Raw genomic sequence first — 18,983 nt, forward strand, 5'->3', positions numbered from 1 at the left:
TAACCACACTTGTAAAATTATGTACTTCCCGTGTACCCCTTTAGCCAACAATTGAGCTTTGTAATTTAGCCCCTTTCGGAACAATATTGCTACCCCTCCTCTCCTGCCTTGTGGAGTTGCCGCGAAACTCTCCCCTACCCAGGACCTCTTTAATTTAGTATGTTCGATCTCCGTAAGCTGGGTTTCTTGTAGGCACGCTATGTCGGCTTTGTGCCGCTTTAATTCAGTCAATATTTTGGATCTTTTTATGGGGGAACTAATGCCTCCCACGTTCCAGGTCACTAATCTGACAGGCATGATGTTGTTTGATTAATATCAAATAGGATGGTGCCCACTCCGGGTTTTCCCTTTAAACTTCTCCCGTCTCCACCCAGGGTCTTTTGCAGTTGGGTTGTTCTATGTACTATCATGTTCTTTACTGCTTTCTTGAGCCAACTATGCCACCTCAGTCTTTCGCTTTGTATTTGACCCTTTTTACATCGATATCGTCTCACCCCTAACCAGGTTCCCTCTCTATTATACCAGTGCATGGACGTGCTCTCCCCCCCCTTCCCCCCTCCTCCCCCCATCACCTGTCCCTTCCCTCAGTCTCCCTTCTCTCTTCTGCCCCCTTCTGCTCCGTAAGCTACTTACGGATCTGGTATTCCGGATTTTGCAGAGGGGTGCCCCCGCCCACCTCCAAACAGTCTAAATTATTTGCAGTCACCTTTTAGTCTCATTCATACTTCGCTGTTTCTTCTGCCCTCCGGGTACTTCGCTTATAGCTTTTTGGTGAGTTTTTGGTCCACTGCAAAGGCCTGTGCCTCTGCCACGGTTTGAAAGTGTTTCCACATGTCCTGGTGCCGTATCTTCAAGTGTGCGGGATACATTAACGCAAATTTTATGTTCTTCTGTGCTAATTCCGCACAAAGCGGGTGAAACACCCGTCTCTGTTCTTGTACTTTCTGAGAGAAGGTCTGAAAATTCATTATTTTCTGTTCTTCAAAGCATAGGGAATCTCTTTTCTGGCGAAAGCCTTGTAATATCTCCACTTTGTGTCGGAAGTTCATGAGCTTTGCCACGACCACTCTGGGGCGCCGGGAATTTTCCAGTCGGCGCCCCACTCTGTGGGCCGTCTCGATAACTAAGTGGCCTGTGGAGTCAGTCAGGGCTAACTCTTTTGAAAGCCAATTCTCTAGCCAGTCTGACAGATTTCTTTCTTGTATTTGTTCTGGGATCCCTACGATCCTAATGTTATTTCGTCTGGACCTGTTTTCTAGGTCCTCCAGCTTAGCGGTTTGGTCTGCTAGTTGTTGCTGTAATTGGGCGATATCAGGGCCTTGTGCAAGGGTGTCATCTTCGAGCGCTGCCACTCACCTCAAGATCTCCCGTTCTGGTTTCCAAGCCATTGAGCCCCCAGCCTGGATAGCCTCCAGATGCTTTGACAGCACATCCCAGCGTGGATCCAAGGCGCAAACTACTGCAGCTGTTAGCTGTTCCAGCTGTATCTCCGTGAATGCCGGCGGCGCTAGCGTGGAGCCGTCCGCCATTTTGTTTTCTCCGCCTCCAACTTTCCCCCTCGGTTTTGTGCCGGTTTTCTGTGCCATTTCAGTGGGGGATTTATGGATGAACTTGTCCATACAGCCGGTCGCTTAGATTTGTCCGATGGACGGCACGTTGCGCGCGATGTGACTTTTAATTGCCCGATTTGGAGCGGGGGTTTCCGGAGCTTCTGACAGCTGCTGCCGCTTCGCTCACTGCATAACCGGAAGTCTGAAATATGTAGTTAATGTTGGTGCTATATTATCACCCAAAATTTTGTAAAATTCTATGCGTAGGCCATCGGGGCCTGGTGCTTTGAGTGCGTTCCCCTGTGCTGTAGCTAATTGTACTTCATCAATCTGGATTGGCTGATTCATCATATCTTTGTCCCGGGAACTAAGAGATGGAAGGTCTATATTATCTAAGTAAAGGGACTCTGATAATCCCTCGTCCCCTTCCTTCGCATACAAGGTACGGTAAAATTGAGCAAAGGCCTCGCAGATATTCCCTTCTTGTCGTTCTACCACCCCCCGGGCCCCCCAAATTTGTAATACTGGCTTTTTATTACCCCGCAGATTAGCCAATCTAGCCAAAAGGCGGCCAGCTTTATTGCCAAACCTATGGAGCTGGTATTTATAATACAATTGGGATTTTGATGCTCTTTGGTGTAGTAACATATTTAAGGCAGCTTGCATCTCCAATAATCTACTGCGGTGGATTTCTGCATGTGTCTGGCCATATGCCCTTCGGGCTTTGCACACCAGTGCACTCAGCCTGAGGATCTCTCGGTTTCTAGCCTTCCGTACGTGGTGATAGTAGCAAATGATCTCTCCCCTAAGTACAGCCTTTGCTGCCTCCCAGAATAAAAGAGAGTCGCCTTCATGTTGTTTGTTTAAGGTCGCGTAATCTTCCCAACTTTTTTAAGGTTCTCCTTAAAGATCCCATCTCCCGACAATTCCAATGGGAACTGCCATGAATTACCCTTGGGTTTTCCAGGGTCTATGTCCCAGCCCATTAGTACCCATGCATGGTCTGAAATCGTATATGGGCCGATACTCACTGCCTGCACCATCCCAAATAAAGCTTCTGAGGTAAGTATATAATCAATTCGGGCTTGTGATGCATGTGCCCGCGCATGGTGAGTATAGTCTCGTTCTCCTAGATGTAATACTCTCCATGTGTCCATTAAATCTAATATCCGTCCTATCCGTTTCAAACCTTAATTTGATGCTGCAGTGTCACTCCTCTTCCCTTGGGAACTGTCTAGTGAGGGGTCCCAAACTGTGTTAAAATCTCCTCCCATTATTATATGGGTCCCTGTGTAACTAAGCAGATGACCAATGATCTGGTTGTAAAACTGTTTATCATAGTGGTTGGGGGCATATACATTGCATATTATAAATGGTGGGTGGAGGAGTGTATTTCAGCAGGAGCCCAGGGGAAATACACTCCTCCACCCACCATTTGTTCAATTTAGCATGTTCCTCTGGCGTTAAGTGCGTTTCTTGTAGTAAGGCAATATAGACTTTGTGCCGTAGTAGTTGTTGTAAAATTTTTGTTCGTTTTATTGGCGAATTGATTCCACGTGACCAACCTAACCATAGTCTCTAGGTAATCTAGTACACAATTGCAACTCTACAAGATTAGTTCTTCCCCCCAAGAAGGCACCCCAGCCTATGCCCTCCCAGGTTCTCCCACGTCTTCCATCTGGACCTCTTCCTATGAACCTCATCTCCCCTCGGCAGATTGGTTGACTCCCCTCCCTCCCCCACTCCCGTCTATCCCCCCTTCCCAGTAACCCCGTTCCAGCGCTCCCAAAATGGGAACCAGCCACGTTTAACACCTCCTGATCTCTCCTCCCCTTTTAATTATACCAAAGCAAAATCCAAAACCCCCTCCCCCTTGATGTTCTATGGTGCATAGTGTTCCTTTGCATATCCAGTCACACTTTCATCTTGTATGTACACATCCCCTCATACAAAACAACATTGCATTAACATAACACCCCTTCTACTTTGCCACAAGTAGTTAATCTAATCTTTTATACATTAATATTATTGTCTGTCCATTGAGTCCCATTGCGCCCAGTAACTGTGGAATTTGTCTGGGCCATGCATCTCAGGGCTCTCCAAGCATCCATCTGCAGCGCGAGCCAGGAACACCTGCGTTCAGTCTCCCCTTCCACTCAGTCTGGCAGACCGTTGCCTGAATATGTCTCAATATCTGGGACTTACATAAAACAACATCTCTTGATAGTCTGCTGTGCTTATACATCCCTATGTAGTCCATTGTTACGCGGAGTTCCCATCTGCCTGGCCCCTCAGACACCTTAACAGCTATGAATCTACATGTGTCATTATTTAACTGTAAAACAACATATTTATTAACTTAACTCTCATAACTTGAAGCAGTGTCAGTCCCGTGCCTCCTAGACCTCTTCTGGTCCTGCAATATAGTAACGTGATTCAGTCTTTCCTCCTGCTGGGATCCTGGTATCCCTGTCTGCTACTCGAGTTAGTGGTTGTTGGATATGGTTCTCTCTGCCTGCTCAGGTCTGGGTTGCATTGCTTGGTCCCGCCGCGCCTTCTCTCTCCAGTTGCCGCAGGAATCCTTTCGCCTCCTCGACCGATTCAAACACTTGTGTTGTTCCATCATGTGTGATTTTCAGTACAGCCGGATAGATTAACGCAAAGCATACTTTCATGTTGTATAGTTGTGAGCATATCGGAGTAAAAGTCCGTCTCTTCTCCGCGACCCCTGCGGAGTAATCTTGGAAGCAGAGAATCCTCTTCTGCTCATATAACAAGGTATTCTCTTTCCTGGATGCCTGCAGGATCTTCTGTTTGTGAGCAAAGTTCAGTATCCGCATAATTATCACTCATGGTTTGGTATCTGTATCTGGGCGGGTGCCAAGGCGGTGGGCTCTTTCGATCCGTAGCGGCCCCATCTCAGCCGGAAAGTTCACTCTCGCTGTAAGCCAGCGTTCTAGGATGGTGACCAGGTCTCTGCCTCCCAGAGCTTCAGGGAAACCGACTAGCCTGAGGTTATTCCGTCTGGATCGATTTTCAAGATCCTCTATCTTCTGCTCCAGTGCTGCCAGACGTTTAGAGTGCTGTTTTTGTCCCTCCTCCACCTCCAGCATTCGGCTTTCCACCTCGCTCGTGCGTGTCTGAAAGGCCATGCATTCGTGAGCCAGATCTTCCATTCGAGCATGTAGTTTTTCTAGTTTGGTGTCGATCGGGGTGAGCCTTCTTTCTAACAAGTCCTCCAGGACCGTGGTCATTTCTGCCGTGATTTCGCTTACCCACGTGGAGGAGACCGTAGTGCCTGCGGTTCCAGGTGAAGCCGCCATTTTGTAGTCCGCCAGCTTTTGTCTTAAGCGTTCTTTTGCGGCCGATTTCATTGCCATAGCCGCCCGCTGTTCCCGCAGTCAACTGACAATGCTGCAGCTGAGCTTCCGATACTGTGCAAAGTTGCGATTTTGAGGGTCTAATGGGTTGAATCTCGAGGGAAGAAGAATTGGGGCTGGAGAGCGTCTTACTTGCGACCGTTCACCAGCATAGCGTCACGTGACCCTAATTTTTAATTTTTAAATCTTTCAATTTTTCTATCCATAGAGTGTTATAAATGTCATTTATATGTGTGGTTAGGATATCAATTTCTTATGCACCTCACATTATGTTTATCTTGAATTAAACCAGAGACCATAGACATACGCAAAAAAACCATCTCAAAATAGCAACCATTCTCTATTTGCTTTAATGACGGATTTTGTATTATACAGTGATAACATTCTGATCTATGTAGCTACTAGTGTACCTTATTGATATATACTAGCACAACTTATGCTGCCTTCATAGAGTCTGTTCTATAGTAAGACAAATTTCACAATAAAGAAAGAATGATGGCTGTATATTTTAATACATGTCAAATGTCCTTCAAACTACTACTACTACTACTATTTAGCATTTCTATAGCGCTACAAGGCATACGCAGCGCTGCACAAACATAGAAGAAAGACAGTCCCTGCTCAAAGAGCTTACAATCTAATAGACAAAAAATAAATAAAGTAAGCAAATCAAATCAATTAATGTGGACGGGAGTTTGACAATATTTGATATGTATAATGTAATACCATTTTTACATTTATCAGAGGAGATTTTGCTTTTCCTTTCGGTTCAATAGATTTTAGTAACAGAATACATATTCTTCATGACACATATAAACGCTGTATCGATCTCATACGTTGTTTCTCTAGATCACTCGTATGTGCAACATTATACACCACATTAGAAAATAATGATTCTATACATTAACCACCACACCAAGCTATAGAAAGTCAGGTTTTTATAATTCTCATTTTAGTGTGTGTGTAGTGAAATACTAGCCACATAGTTTACAGTTAAGAACAGTTTTCAACTGCACATAGTTACACTGTTTCCTCAAATCGTGCAGTTTCAACAACTTTATCGATCACTGTAGTAACATAAAGAATGATGTCACCTCACATATTACATCAGAGATTTAAATACTACGTAGCAGTATCTAAACCAGTTTGTTTGTCTTTGGACTGCAGACTAATTGTCACAAGTCGAGAGAAGATTTTAAGTGGTGAGTAAGCACTGATATTTATCGCTCAAATGCAATGAATGTGGGATTATGCGTTTTGCTTCAAAGATGAATTCGTTTTGTTGTTGTGCTTTTTAAAGTGTGTACCAAGACTGTTGTTTCAGCATATTGTGTAGCCTCATCATGCCCATGAGTACCACGGCTCCCATTGATCCGACACATCTTGTTTCCTATGAGCACCATGGCTGTTCACGATTAGACACCAGTATATTACTGGTTTTCTGTATAGCAATTGTTGAAAGCATGTGGTGCTACCAGCAGTGTTTCCCACCTTTTTCATACTATAATAGCTAGCAAGCTTTTATATTTTACACCTTACAGCTTTTATTATTCATAGTTACCTATACTATAATTTTCATCATTGTTCGAGAGATTTGTACAATTAACACACACTTTGGATTCATTTGTAAAAAAGTAAGGCAAGCGACGTCACCATATGCATTGTTTATTTTAAATAGACTATCACCTGATTAGACCTTTGTTATAGGTCTTGTAGATTGCTTTGTTAATGTTTTCGCTCCGCATTAGCTCTTATGTTTGGTGGGCACAATTGTATTAAGATAATTTTCTCATTGTGCAGATTAGGTCTTATGAATTCACAGAAAATAATAGCTATACTGCACATCATTTACGTATTTCTTTAGTTGAATGTCCAATAGAAACATTGGCTTACAGACAATTAGGCGTGTTGTACATCTATAATGCTTGCCGTGTATAGCACTTTCGGCTCTCTCCTCTCATGGCGATATACAGTAGATTCAAGTTTCTTTACAAGAATATTTTGTTTTAAGGTGGTGATTACACTCAGTGTAATTTTTAATTCTTAATTTTAATTTTTTGATAGCACTTGAAATACTTTATTACTGCAAGTGATACTGGCAAACCTATCTACACAACTTAGGAAGGTATATCTTGTATGTTTATTTGTTGGATGCACTCTGTTTATAATTCTGTTTATAACTATTTATGACTTTATACGTTCCTTTTCCCTCGCGGCACCTTATGCCTGGAATAGACTTCCTGCGCCTGTATGTCTAGCTCCATCTCTACCTGTTTTCAAATCTATGCTGAAAACCCACCTTTTCACCACTGCTTTTGGCTCCTAGCCTCTACTCAGTTGCCCTCCCCTTGTTCCTTCTCACCCAGTACTTCCCTCACCCTTAATTGTCTTGTCTGTCTGTATTTTTTAGATTGTAAGCTCTATTGAGCAGGGATTGTCTCTCTGTGTCAGGTGTTCAGCACTGCGTGCGTCTGGTAGCGCTATACAAATGCTAATAATAATAATAATAATAATGTCAGTTGACCTAATTTGATGGTATTGGGATCCTGATGGTAATTTTGTTTGAAACTTTATCATTTAGACTTTTCTGTGTCAATTTACTTTTAAGCTTTTACAACATTTATTTGTACAAATTTTTTCTCTATATTTATTATTTTTATTTATTTTTCACTCATTGATATAATTTTAATGTTCTTATATATAGACTCCTGAGGCAGGCGATTGGGCCGAAACACAGCCATGTTGAGTCACAAAAAAAAAGGTTATCCTCACCATAAAAAAAAAAGACTTCAACACAACAGAAGGAAACATAAGTAAAAATAGTGCCTTCAGACCCCTTTGGGATCCAATTTTGGGATCTTTCGGGGGCATCCATGGGATCGGCGCTGTGGTGGTGCTGGAGGTGCGGGGGTGGGGGTGGTTTCGCTGCTGCTGCAGACCTCTCTCCCCTTGCCAACTTGGCCTCAATTCCTTGCTGCAGAGTTTCATTGAGAGCTCCCAAACCAGTAGAACTGGCCTCCTGGTTCTACTGTACCTAGTTTTGGATGGCAAGAAGGTGGCCCTCCAAACCCTCCTGGTGTGTTTCCTGCCTTGCCTGCATAGCCTGAAGGATATCACAGCTGCAGGTGGGGCTAACACAGGTGGCTGGGGTCCCTATCTCCCATCCACCAGTACCTGGGACTCTGGAGCCTCTGACCTCCCACATAATAGTGCCTCTGACTCCTTCCCCTCGGCCCACAGGGAACATAGGAGCACAGAGTCTAGAAGAGTACTCCTTTCAGAGCTGCTGTCTGTAGAGAGGTAGGTAATTACAGGCTCACCCTCCTCCTGCTCTTCTTCGCCTTCCTCTGTCTCCTCATGCTCCTCCTCCTGCTGCTGTGCCTGTTCAGGCTGTGCCAAGCCCAGTGTGAGTGGGCCTGCAGGTATCCTGGGCCTTGCTACACTAGATGTCGCACCACTGGGTCCTGTAGAGGAGAATGTAAAACACAACTCTCAGGACTGAAATCATCAACTGCTTTGGGAAATTACTTGCATAACATATTTCTGGGTACTTCTCTTATATAATTAAGGTAACATGATATGGTCTGTCTTCACTGGATTAGCAGGTAGGTAAGGACTGACTGTTTTTGGGAGTAACTGACAATGTCTAATAACCAATTTAACCGATCCCACACCTACTGCCGACCACTTAGATACTTATTTTAAACAGAAAATAGCTAAAATCAGACTAGAACTTAACAATATCCCTTCATCTATAGACTATTTCCTCTATTTACATGATCCTTTACTGCCTCATTCTCAAGCCGATAGAATCTGGTCTGTTTTTCATCCAGTCACTATTGATCAGGTCAATCACGCATTATGCAAATCCTTACTGTCTGCTTGATACTTGCCCTACTTATCTCCCAAGTCAGCTGCTGATTTATTCTTATATCATTTGCACTCAAATCTTATTTTGATGTTGTCTCAAGGTTTCTTTCCCTCTGACAATGGCTATATTATTTTTACTCCTATACCTAAAAATACCCAAACTAGCTTAAGTTTAGTTTCCAACTATTGATCAATAGCCTCAATTCCTTTTCTTGTTAAAGTAATGGAAGGACTTGTCATGCACCAACTTATGGAGTATCTCCAGCTTCATGCTATTTTGCATAGTTCACAATCTGGTTTTAGGCCCTTTTACAGTACAGAAACTGTGCTTACCACTCTCTTAGCTAAGTTTAGGAGAGAATTAAGTTTTGGCAACAAAATATTGATACTTCAATTTGATCTATCCAGTGCCTTTGATACTGTTGTTCATAATAATCTTTTAAATATTTTTGTCTATTACAGAATCTGTGGAGTTGTCATGAAATGGTTTTCTGGCTTCTTAAGATCTAGGTCGTATCAAGTCAAACAATCAGGTGTGCTTTCTTCCACTTTGTCTCCTAGCTGTGGGAGTCCCTCAGGGTTCCCCTCTTTCCCCCATCTTGTTTAACATTATAATGATACCTTTTTTGTCATCTTTTAGAAAAACATGGTCTTTTGACATACATATATGCTGATGATCTCAACATTTATATCCCACTCTGTAAGGAATTACTTGACGTAATTCGCATGATTAGCCTAGAGATAAAACTTATGGAATCATGGACTTCTAATTTCAAAGAAAAAATTAACATGGATAAAACTAAATTTCTAATTATAAATCTTAGTAACTTTACTATTAAGAACAAAACATATTCCCTTGAGTCATCAATGAAAATCTTGGGAGTCACAATAGACTGTTTCCTCACCCTTGAAAACCAAGTCTCTAAGTTGATCTCCAGTGTCTTATACTCACTTTGGAAGCTAAATAGATTGAGGCCATTTTTCTCTAAATCTGTCTTTTGTACTTTGGTTCAATCCCTTGTCCTCACCAAATTTGACTACTGCAATTCCATCTATGCTGGACTTAAAGGTGGTCTTCTCAAAAAATTACAAGCACTCAAAATAGATCTCGCTTCGCCAAAGCCACTCCTCTTTTATATAAGCCACATTGGTTACCAATAAGGGAGAGAATATCTTTCACATTGTATGTTTTCATTCACAAACTCCTGTTTGGTCAAGTCCCATCATATATGAATAATCTTATTGAATTACCCCCTCGTAATGCTGTTTCATCATCTAGAGAATATCTTGCCTTACATTTCCCTATCTGTAAGAATGTGATATATAAAACAATTCACTCTGCTAATTTCTCCTATCAAGGCACCAAAATTTGGAATTCTCTTCCTAAATGAATCAAGTTTACAGATGATTACCTTAGTTTTAGAAGTCTTCTAAAAACACATTTCTTCAGTCTGGCCTTTCTGAATACAAATAACTATTTGAATTTTACCCACACCCTTTCTTAAACTCATTTCTCCTCTAGTCCTGCCTAATTATGCTCTCACCTATCCACCCTTAATTATTTGTTTGTCCTTGAGATAGTCTAAATCCCTGGTTACTTACTGCACATGTATTAATTTGCTTCTTGAAGTTATTGTAATTTGTGTTATATTCTGTACATTTTTACGTTTTATTCACTTTATTATTTGTTTGTTCGATTGTAAGCTCTTTGAGCAGGGACTGTCTTTCTTCTATGTTTGTGCAGCGCTGCGTACACCTTGTAGCGCTATAGAAATGCTAAATAGTAGTAGTAGTAGTTTGTAAGACACATTGAACTTGAGTCTAATTTGGGCTAATGTGGGGTATAAATGTAATTAATAAATAAATCATTGATGATTGGAAACTGAGCAAGAGCAAGGTTACCTGAGTTGCCATTACACACAAAGAGCAGATGGGGGAATTGAACTCAGGTTGCCAAAGGCAGAGAGTGTTGTGCTGGTCACTGTTCTATGCCTGCAGTCCCTTATTGTTTGTTCTCCAAGTGCTTAACTAGAACATATATTCAATATGTTACAAGCAGGGAAGACCCTGAAGGCTGGGTTCATTCATCAGAATGGCAAGCATTAACAGATCTCCTATCTACCTTGTGAAATGGTATTTCATGCGTGACATCTGACCATCTGGGGGAAGGGTGTGGGCACAGGTTATTCATATTCTGGGCCTCGTGTGGGAGTCAGGAAGGCCTTTTCCAAGGTAGGGGTGGAAAGGTATTCAGCTCCTTCTACTATGTGATATGGATGGGTATGTGATGCAAACAGTCTCTCCGAATATGCATCAGCTACCAATATTTGACCATAAAATGTAATATGTCCTTAAGACATAGCTACAGATGACTTTGTACTGCAGGCTGCAAAGTTACTCTAGGGCAGCATTTCCCAAACTGTGCACCATGGCACCCTGGTGTGCTGCAGTGACTTCTCTGGGGTGCCACGGCAAATCGGGGCCGGCGCAACACGGTAAGCATGGCAGGGGGGTGCCACAAGCCATGCTTACTTCTGTCACAGTTCTAGCCCCAGCTGCCTGCCGTCAGCTCCCCCACAGCTCTCTTTTCATTCCTTCCGCCCTGCATTTTTGAAATCTTTTATTTTACCTCAAAATCAAAGCGGCGGCGGCAGCAATGAAAGAAACAGGCTCGCCTCAAGCCTTCCCTTCCCTCTCAGGGTCCCGCCTTCCTCTGTTGTACTTTCCTGTTTCTTCGAGGGTGGGAAGGCTCAAGGCGAGCCTGTTTCTTTAGCTGCTGCCTCCGCCGCCGCTTTGATTTTGAGGTAAAATAAAAGATTTTAAAAACGCAGGGCAGCAGGAATAAAAGGGGGATGTTGTGGGAGAAGAAGGCGGGCAGGTGGAGCTTGAGTTTGAATTGGAACTCGGGAGCTGGGGCGAGTCACTGGACATGGATGGGAGGGGAGGATGGGGGTAAAGGAGAATCAGTGGACATGGATAGGAAAGGAGGTGTCAGGCCTCTCAAGGGGAAACAGGATTTGTGAGCCGTAGAGCGTCAGTAGCAGGCAAAACCCCCAACCAGTACTGGGCAACACACCAACACGGCAGAAGCCCACAAACCGACACACTAAAGCAGGAGGCAAAAGCCCACAGACCGACACACTAAAGCAGGAGGCAGAAGCCCACAGACACACACACTAAAGCAGGAGGCAAAACATAGTAACATAGTAGATGACAGCAGAAAAAGACCTGCACAGTCCATCCAGTCTGCCCAACAAGATAAACTCATATGTGCTGCTTTTTGTGTATACCTTGATTTGTACCTGTCCTCTTCAGGGCACAGACCGTATAAGTCTGCCCAGCACTATCCCCGCCTCCCAACCACCAGCCCCGCCTCTGCCACCCAATCTCGGCTAAGCTCCTGAGGATCCATTCCTTCTGAACAGGATTCCTTTATGTTTATCCCACGCATGTTTGAATTCCGTTACCGTTTTCATCTCCACCACCTCCCGCGGGAGGGCATTCCAAGGCAGTTGTTGGAAGGAGGAGGAGGTGCGATTGGAAGCTCTGCTAGTTTCCAGAGAGGAAGGGAGCGAGGCCGGCTCCTTGCCCCACCATGCGGCAGGCCCGGGGGGGAGCATGCCTTAGGAAAGGCCCAGGCTCTGGGGCCTTCGGGGGCCTGGGACCTGAGGGCCGGGAGGAGTGGTTCCCTCGCTGGGAAACCCCCGGAAAGGAGGGAGAGGAGCCCGGTAGATCGAAGGGCACTGCAACCCAGGGCGCCCCCCCCCCCCCACTGCCTCGCAATATCTGGAAGGTGAGGGGGGAAGAATGCTGGAGCCGGCTCAGAAGGAGAGTTTGGAAGACCCGGAACGGGTAGTGGATGCATGGAGGCCAGAGGCTGGGGAGAGTGAGGAGAGCGAATCCTCAGATGACGATGAGGTGGACTTGGTGGAAGGCTGGTATGATCCGGACGACCCAGCAAGCAGGATAATTGCTATTGTGAGGTGCATTAAGAAGGTGGAAAAAGAGGTGGTCGAGCTGGGGAAAAGAGTTAAGATGGCGCACACGATGTGCAGGTTAGCCCCCGAGGAACATAAGCGGACGTATGAGAAAGAAGAAGCGCGGCTAGTGAAAATGCTGGCCAGAAAGGAACGGTTAGTGAGAAAGTTGAAAAGGGGCTCAGGAAACCCGCTGCAGGAACTTTATTGTAACCGGGATCGGATGTCCTCTATGCTAACACCAGGGGGGCTGGGATCCCGGCAGGCGCAGGCAGGGGTTCACAGTCCCTCCCTGTTATACTTCATGAGGCAGCTGGCCACTCAGTCCGGTGTGGGGGAGCAAGGAACAAGTAAGAAGGAAAAACAGCAAGTCCAGATACTGGAAGTAGCAGATGGGAACATGGAGTGTGCCCTTTACACAGCGGAGGTGGAGGTACCTGGAGATGATGATGGCGTGGGGGACCAGGCGGATGAAGAGGCACCACTTGAGGGGACGGTGCAGGTGAGCCACAGAAGGCAGAAGCCGTTGTTGCTGTTGGTGGAGGAGTCCGGACAGATTGCTGAGCAGCTGGAGTTGACTGGGCACCAGAATCCTCGCCCACTACACTCGGAGGAGAGAGCGGTTGATGCCGGGAAGGCAGAGGATGGAGGCCTTCAGGGCAGTGGACACGGAGAGCGGACTGGTCACCAGTCGGCGAGGGATGATTCCTCGCCGGGTGAAGAGCAGGCTGGGAGTTCTTCAGCATTGACGGGGGTGCATGCAGAGGACCCGGGAGAAGAGAGGCAACACCCCGGCGACGCATCCCCAGGCATGGAGACGGAGGTAGCAGGCCAGGAGAGCTTGGCGGTGGAGAACCCGAGGAGGGAGCAGGAGAGCCCGAGGAAGGAACAGGAGGAGCTGGCCTATGGGAACAGTGGAGTGTCTGAGGCCCCGCCCCGAGGATTGGACGTCAGAAGGAGTTCGGGGGCAGGGTGCCTGGAAGCTCCGGTACTGGACGGCATTGCACAGCTGACGAGGGACAGTTCGGCCCCAGAGTGGACCCTGGTTATCGCAGGGGCAAGTATGGATGCTGTGGGGGACGATGTTCGAGTAGTAGAGACACGGGAAGGGGCTGTAATAAGGGGCGAGGGGGGAATGGAAGGGGGCAGGGGAGGGGGGATGTGGTCGGGTTGGGAGAGAAAGGGGGAGAGAAAGGGGGAGGCAGGGGTAGGGTGGGAAGTAGTGGAGGGGGAGGGGGCGTTGGGGGCAGGGGTCTCGGTCTTTTGCAGCAGTGGTTCAGGGGAAGGGGGGGAGGACAGAGTGGAATTGGGAATATGGGCAGGGGTTTTGAGGGGTCAGGGAGGGGGTCTGGTCAGCTGCCAAAAAGGCGTAATGTGGTGCAGTTGAAGTGGGTAGGGGAGGGGGCTATGTCATCCCGGGAGTTGGTTCTGCGGCAGGTGATGGGGCTGGGATTTATCCCGGAGGATTTCTATGCCTGCATCCACCCCGTCAATGTCTCAGAATATGATAAGTTTCCTGACCCAAAGGAGCTTGGAGGAGTTTTGGGAAAGGTATGAGGGAGTTAGGGGGTGGGGGAATGGAGGGGTTTTAAAGCTATCCCGATTAGTCAGCCGGACCTGGTGCAGGTGACCCTGCTGGTACAAACTGAATCCCTGTCCAGGGCTGACTTGGAGTATTGGCTGCAACGGTATGCAGAGCTGCGATCCCCATTATCCAAGTTGCCGGATCCTAGCCAGGTTTGGGCAGGGGGATGGGGAGCGCTGGTCAGGTTGCGGCAGGTAGGGCACGTAGTGCAGCACCTCCCCTCGGCGGCTTTCCTCGGCCGTGATAGAATACTATGCTTCTATAAAGGACAGCCACGACAATGTTTTAAATGTGGTTCGTTCAGACATTTTAGTATGTCGTGTCCTGTGTTAAAGTGTGGGAGGTGTGGGGATACTCGACATGCCACAGAGGATTGCATTTTGTCCACAGGCATCTCATAATGGGGAGGGGGAGGTAGGGAGTGAGGAGAGCGATGGGGGGGTGGATGGGGAAGGGGTGGGGGTTTGGCAGGGGCCGGAGGCAAGGGGGGCACTGGAAGGTGGGGGAGGGGGATTGGGTGCAAGTTGTACGGAAGAAGAGGAAGGTAGGGAAGGTGGGGGGTCGGGAACTGAAGGGGCAGAAGGGGTCAGGGGGGGAATAGGTATCAAGTGCTGGGGGAGGAGGCAGAAGAGATGCAGAGGGAGGAAGGGGAGCAGATGGGGGGAGGGTGGAATGGAAACGGAAGTTGGGGAGGGACGGGTGGGGGGTAGGAAGAAGGGGGTTCAGGAGGGAGGAGGAGGAGGAAGGGGGGAAGGAAGGGGATGGAGGGCAGGATGGGAGGAAGGGGAGTAAGAGGAAGGCGGAGGGAGCGGAAAGTAGGGTTCTGGACCCTCCGAGGAGTTTGTGGGAGCGAGTGGAAGTGAAGGAGGGTTTGGGAGAGGTTGTGGAGAGGGGGTGGGGAGGAGAGGTGAGGGGTTGGGGGTGATGAGGAGGATGAACAGGAGGATGGAAGGGGGGAGGGGGCGAGCTTGAAGGGGGGGATGGGGGTGGGGGGGGGATTGAGGATGAAGGGGGTGGTGCGCAAGTGGCCCTGGATCCGGGGGGGGAACGGGGGCGGTCTGGAGGTGGTGGTACAGAGGAGGAAGGAGGGTTCGGGGGGCTGACGGCTTCTACGGCTGACAATGGCAGGGCTTCTTCTGACGTTTGCCTTGCTTAATGTAGCGAGTATCGCCTCGCCTAAGGCACAGTGTCTGGCGTATGATACGTTTGCTCGGGTGCGGGCTGATTGTTTTCTGCTGCAGGAGACGCGGCTGAGGTTGCTGGAAGAGATTCGGCGAGCAAAACGGGCCTGGAGGTGGGGACCCTCGGTATGGGGGATAGCGGGGGAAAGGTATGGGGGGGTCGGGATTCTGTTTAAATCCCAGGAGGTTAACATCCAAAGAGTGGTGGAATTGGGGGTGGGAAGATGTCTGGTAGTAGATGTGATTTGGGGGGGGAAGAGCTTTGAGAGTGGTGAATATATTTGGGCCCCACAGCAAGAAGGAGAGGGTGGGTTTGTTTGGGAAAATCAGGCCCTATCTCTGCACATCCCGCCAGATTCTTTGGGGGGGGGGGGATTTCAATACCATTCTTCAGAAACAGGATAGCGAGGTAGATCGGCGCAGGTACGGTATGACGGAGTACGATTGGCGGGGATTATGAGGGAAGCAGGGTTGATCGATGCACATATGGAGTTTTGTGGGGAGGCGGAGGGGTTCACGTTCTTTCGAGGGCAGTGTAGGAGCAGAATACATTGGTTTTTAGTGCGGCGGGGGGTGTGTGCTGGGGGCCGTGGGTAGTGAATGTGGACTTCTCAGATCATCGTATGGTCCTCCTCCGGGTTGGGGGGGGGCAGCCAATAGGCCGGGAAGGGGGTTATAGCGGTTGAATCTGAAGTGGTTGCAAGATGAGAGGATACGGGAGGATTTTTTTGGGTTTTTGGAAGACCAAGTTACGGTGCAGGGAGCCTTTCGGTCGCTTGGGGGATGGTGGGATGAGGTGAAACGACGGGCACAGGGGGTTTTCTTACGGCAGGCCAGGAAGGATGGTAAGGAGCGGACGAGGTTGGGACTAGCAGTTAAACAGAGGAGGGATAAGCTGATTTCCCAGGGGGGACGGGAGGAGGAGATCAGGGAATTGCAGGACCTCTTGGAGCAAGTGCAATACAACCGGTATGCCTTCTTGGTATACGAACGGGACTTCGGGAAGCTAGTTAGCCCGGATCCCTTTGCCTGTTGTAGGGAACGATGGGAGCACAGGGTGGTGGAAAGGGTGAGGGATGCTAGAGGGATTTTGCAGGAATCTAAGGAAGGGATCCTTGGGGCAGTGGGGGCTCATTTTTCGGGATGTTTTGCTGCCCAGGGGCTAGATGAGGAACTGATGGAACATTACGTGACAGGTACCCCGGGGATAGGGAACTGGGGTCCTCAGCTTCAGGTCTTATTACGGCCTTGGACATTGGGGGAAGTGGAGGAGGCCATTGGGGCACTTCACAAGCAGTCATCGCCGGGGCCGGATGGCCTGCCGGCTGAGTTTTACCAGGCTTTCCGGGCCTGGTTGGGGCCGATTTTGTTGCAGGTATGGGAGGCGGCCCGCGTGGAGGGGTCCCTTCTGAAGTCTTTGACGGAGTCGGCCCTGGTCCTGCTCAGCAAGGGGAAGGACCCTACGGAATTGGCCAATTGGCGGCCCATCGCGTTACTTAATACAGATCGTAAGATTTTTGCACGTATGCTATTCCAGAGGATGAGACAGGTGTCCGGGCCTCTGTTGGGGACCTCGCAGGCGTGTGGGGTACAGGGACGGGGGGGGGGGGTTCTAGAGGCAGCGGCCTGGGTGCGGGAGGGGTTCGAGCGTAGCAGGGAGGGGGGAGGAGGGAGACTGTTAGTAGCCCTGGACCAGGAGAAGGCGTTTGATCGGGTGCAATGGTGTTTTTAATGGAGAGTGTTGGGGCATTACGGATTCCCGAAGGAGTGGGTAGGGCAGCTACAGCTTTTGTACCATCAGGCACGGTGTTTTCCTTTGGTTAATGGCTGGCAGGGGAGGGGGTTCGGAGTAGGGGCGGGGGTGCGGCAGGGGTGTCCACTTAGTCCGCTGCTCTATGCCTATGCTATTGACCCCTTTGTGAGACGGGTGGAGCGGGGGGGGCAGGGTCTGCAGGGGGTAGAGGTGGGGGGGATAGTCGGTTAAGTGTGGTAGTGTATGCCGATGATGTCACAGTATGGGTGGCAGATCAGCAGGAGGGGGTACAGTTGTTGGGCTTGATTAGGGAATATGCAAGAGCAACGGGGTCGAGGGTGAACCGGGAGAAATCACAGAGTTTGTGGGTGGGGGAGCGTGGGAGGATTTTTGAGTTGCGGGGGGGGGGGGGTTCCCTGCCCCGGGAGAGCGCCTTAGGGTGCTAGGGATATATTTTGACTTGGGGGATTATGGCCTGTACAACTGGGACAGGTGTCTGGAGAAGGCCGAGACCCGGGTAAATCGGTAGAAGGGGTGGAGAATGTCCATGGGGGAACGAGTTCGGCTGATTAAGGTTCATCTGGTTCCCCTCTTTTTGTTTGTCAGGTATATTTGTTTATTGCCTGAAGGCAGGTATACGAGGTTATACAGTGTTTTTTTTCAACTGTTGTGGGGGAACCGGATGTGCCTTGTCACACTGTTTCGTCGCCTTCAAATCCTCAGATACTATCACCCCAAGATCCCTCTCCCCGTCTGTAGCTATCAGACTCTCACCGCCTAACACATACGTCTCCCATGGATTTCTATTCCCTAAGTGCATCACTTTGCATTTCTTCGCATTGAATTTTAATTGCCAAACCTTAGACCATTCTTCTAGCTTCCTCAGATCCTTTTCCATGTTTTCCACTCCCTCCCGGGTGTCCACTCTGTTACAGATCTTAATATCATCCGCAAATAGGCAAACTTTACCTTCTAACCCTTCGGCAATGTCACTCACAAATATATTGAACAGAATCGGCCCCAGCACCGATCCTTGAGGCACTCCACTACTCACCTTTCTCTCCTCCAAGCGAATTCCATTAACCACCACCCTCTGGCGTCTGTCCGTCAACCAGTTCCTAATCCAGTTCACCACTTTGGGTCCTATCTTCAGCCCATCCAGTTTATTTAAGAGCCTCCTGTGGGGAACCATGTCAAAAGCTTTGCTGAAATCTAAGTAGATTACGTCTATAGCTCGTCCCTGATTCAATTCTCCTGTCACCCAAAGAATTCAATGAGATTCATTTGGCACGATTTCCCTTTGGTAAAACCATGTTGTCTGGGATCTTGCAACTTATTGTCTTCCAGGAAATTCACTATCCTTTCCTTCAGCATCGCTTCCATTACTTTTCCAATAACCGAAGTGAGGCTTACCGGCCTGTAGTTGTCGCGTCCGCAGCTCCCTCCTGCTTCTCCGCCGCGGGGGGCGGGAGCCGGCGTCCTCCTCGGCGAGGGTCGATGATCCGGAAGCCGCAGCTGGGAGCCGGGGCCCGCCGCGGTGAGGGCCGCCGAATCCGGGGCCGAGGCCGGCGAGTGCAGCCGCCGGTCTCGCGGTCGCCGGCTGTGGGGGCGGTGTTTGTGCGGCGGGAGGAGGCGGTGCCGAGGCGTGATGGCCGGCGTCCTCATCTCTCCTGGGCGCGGAAGTCCG

At 48.3% G+C, this 18,983-nt stretch overlaps 1 long non-coding RNA gene across 2 annotated transcripts in view; it reads left to right on the forward strand.

Moving 5' to 3' along the window:
* LOC115478827 overlaps nt 1-18,983 on the forward strand; it is a 114,655-nt gene that overhangs the window by 65,445 nt on the left and 30,227 nt on the right. For both annotated transcript variants that reach the window (XR_003943579.1, XR_003943580.1), the window contains exon 2: nt 9,263-9,333. This is a non-coding gene — a long non-coding RNA (uncharacterized LOC115478827). The remainder of the gene's footprint in view (nt 1-9,262; nt 9,334-18,983) is intronic.

Source organism: Microcaecilia unicolor, chromosome 10, assembly GCF_901765095.1.
Source record: "Microcaecilia unicolor chromosome 10, aMicUni1.1, whole genome shotgun sequence".
Lineage (NCBI taxonomy): Eukaryota > Metazoa > Chordata > Amphibia > Gymnophiona > Siphonopidae > Microcaecilia > Microcaecilia unicolor.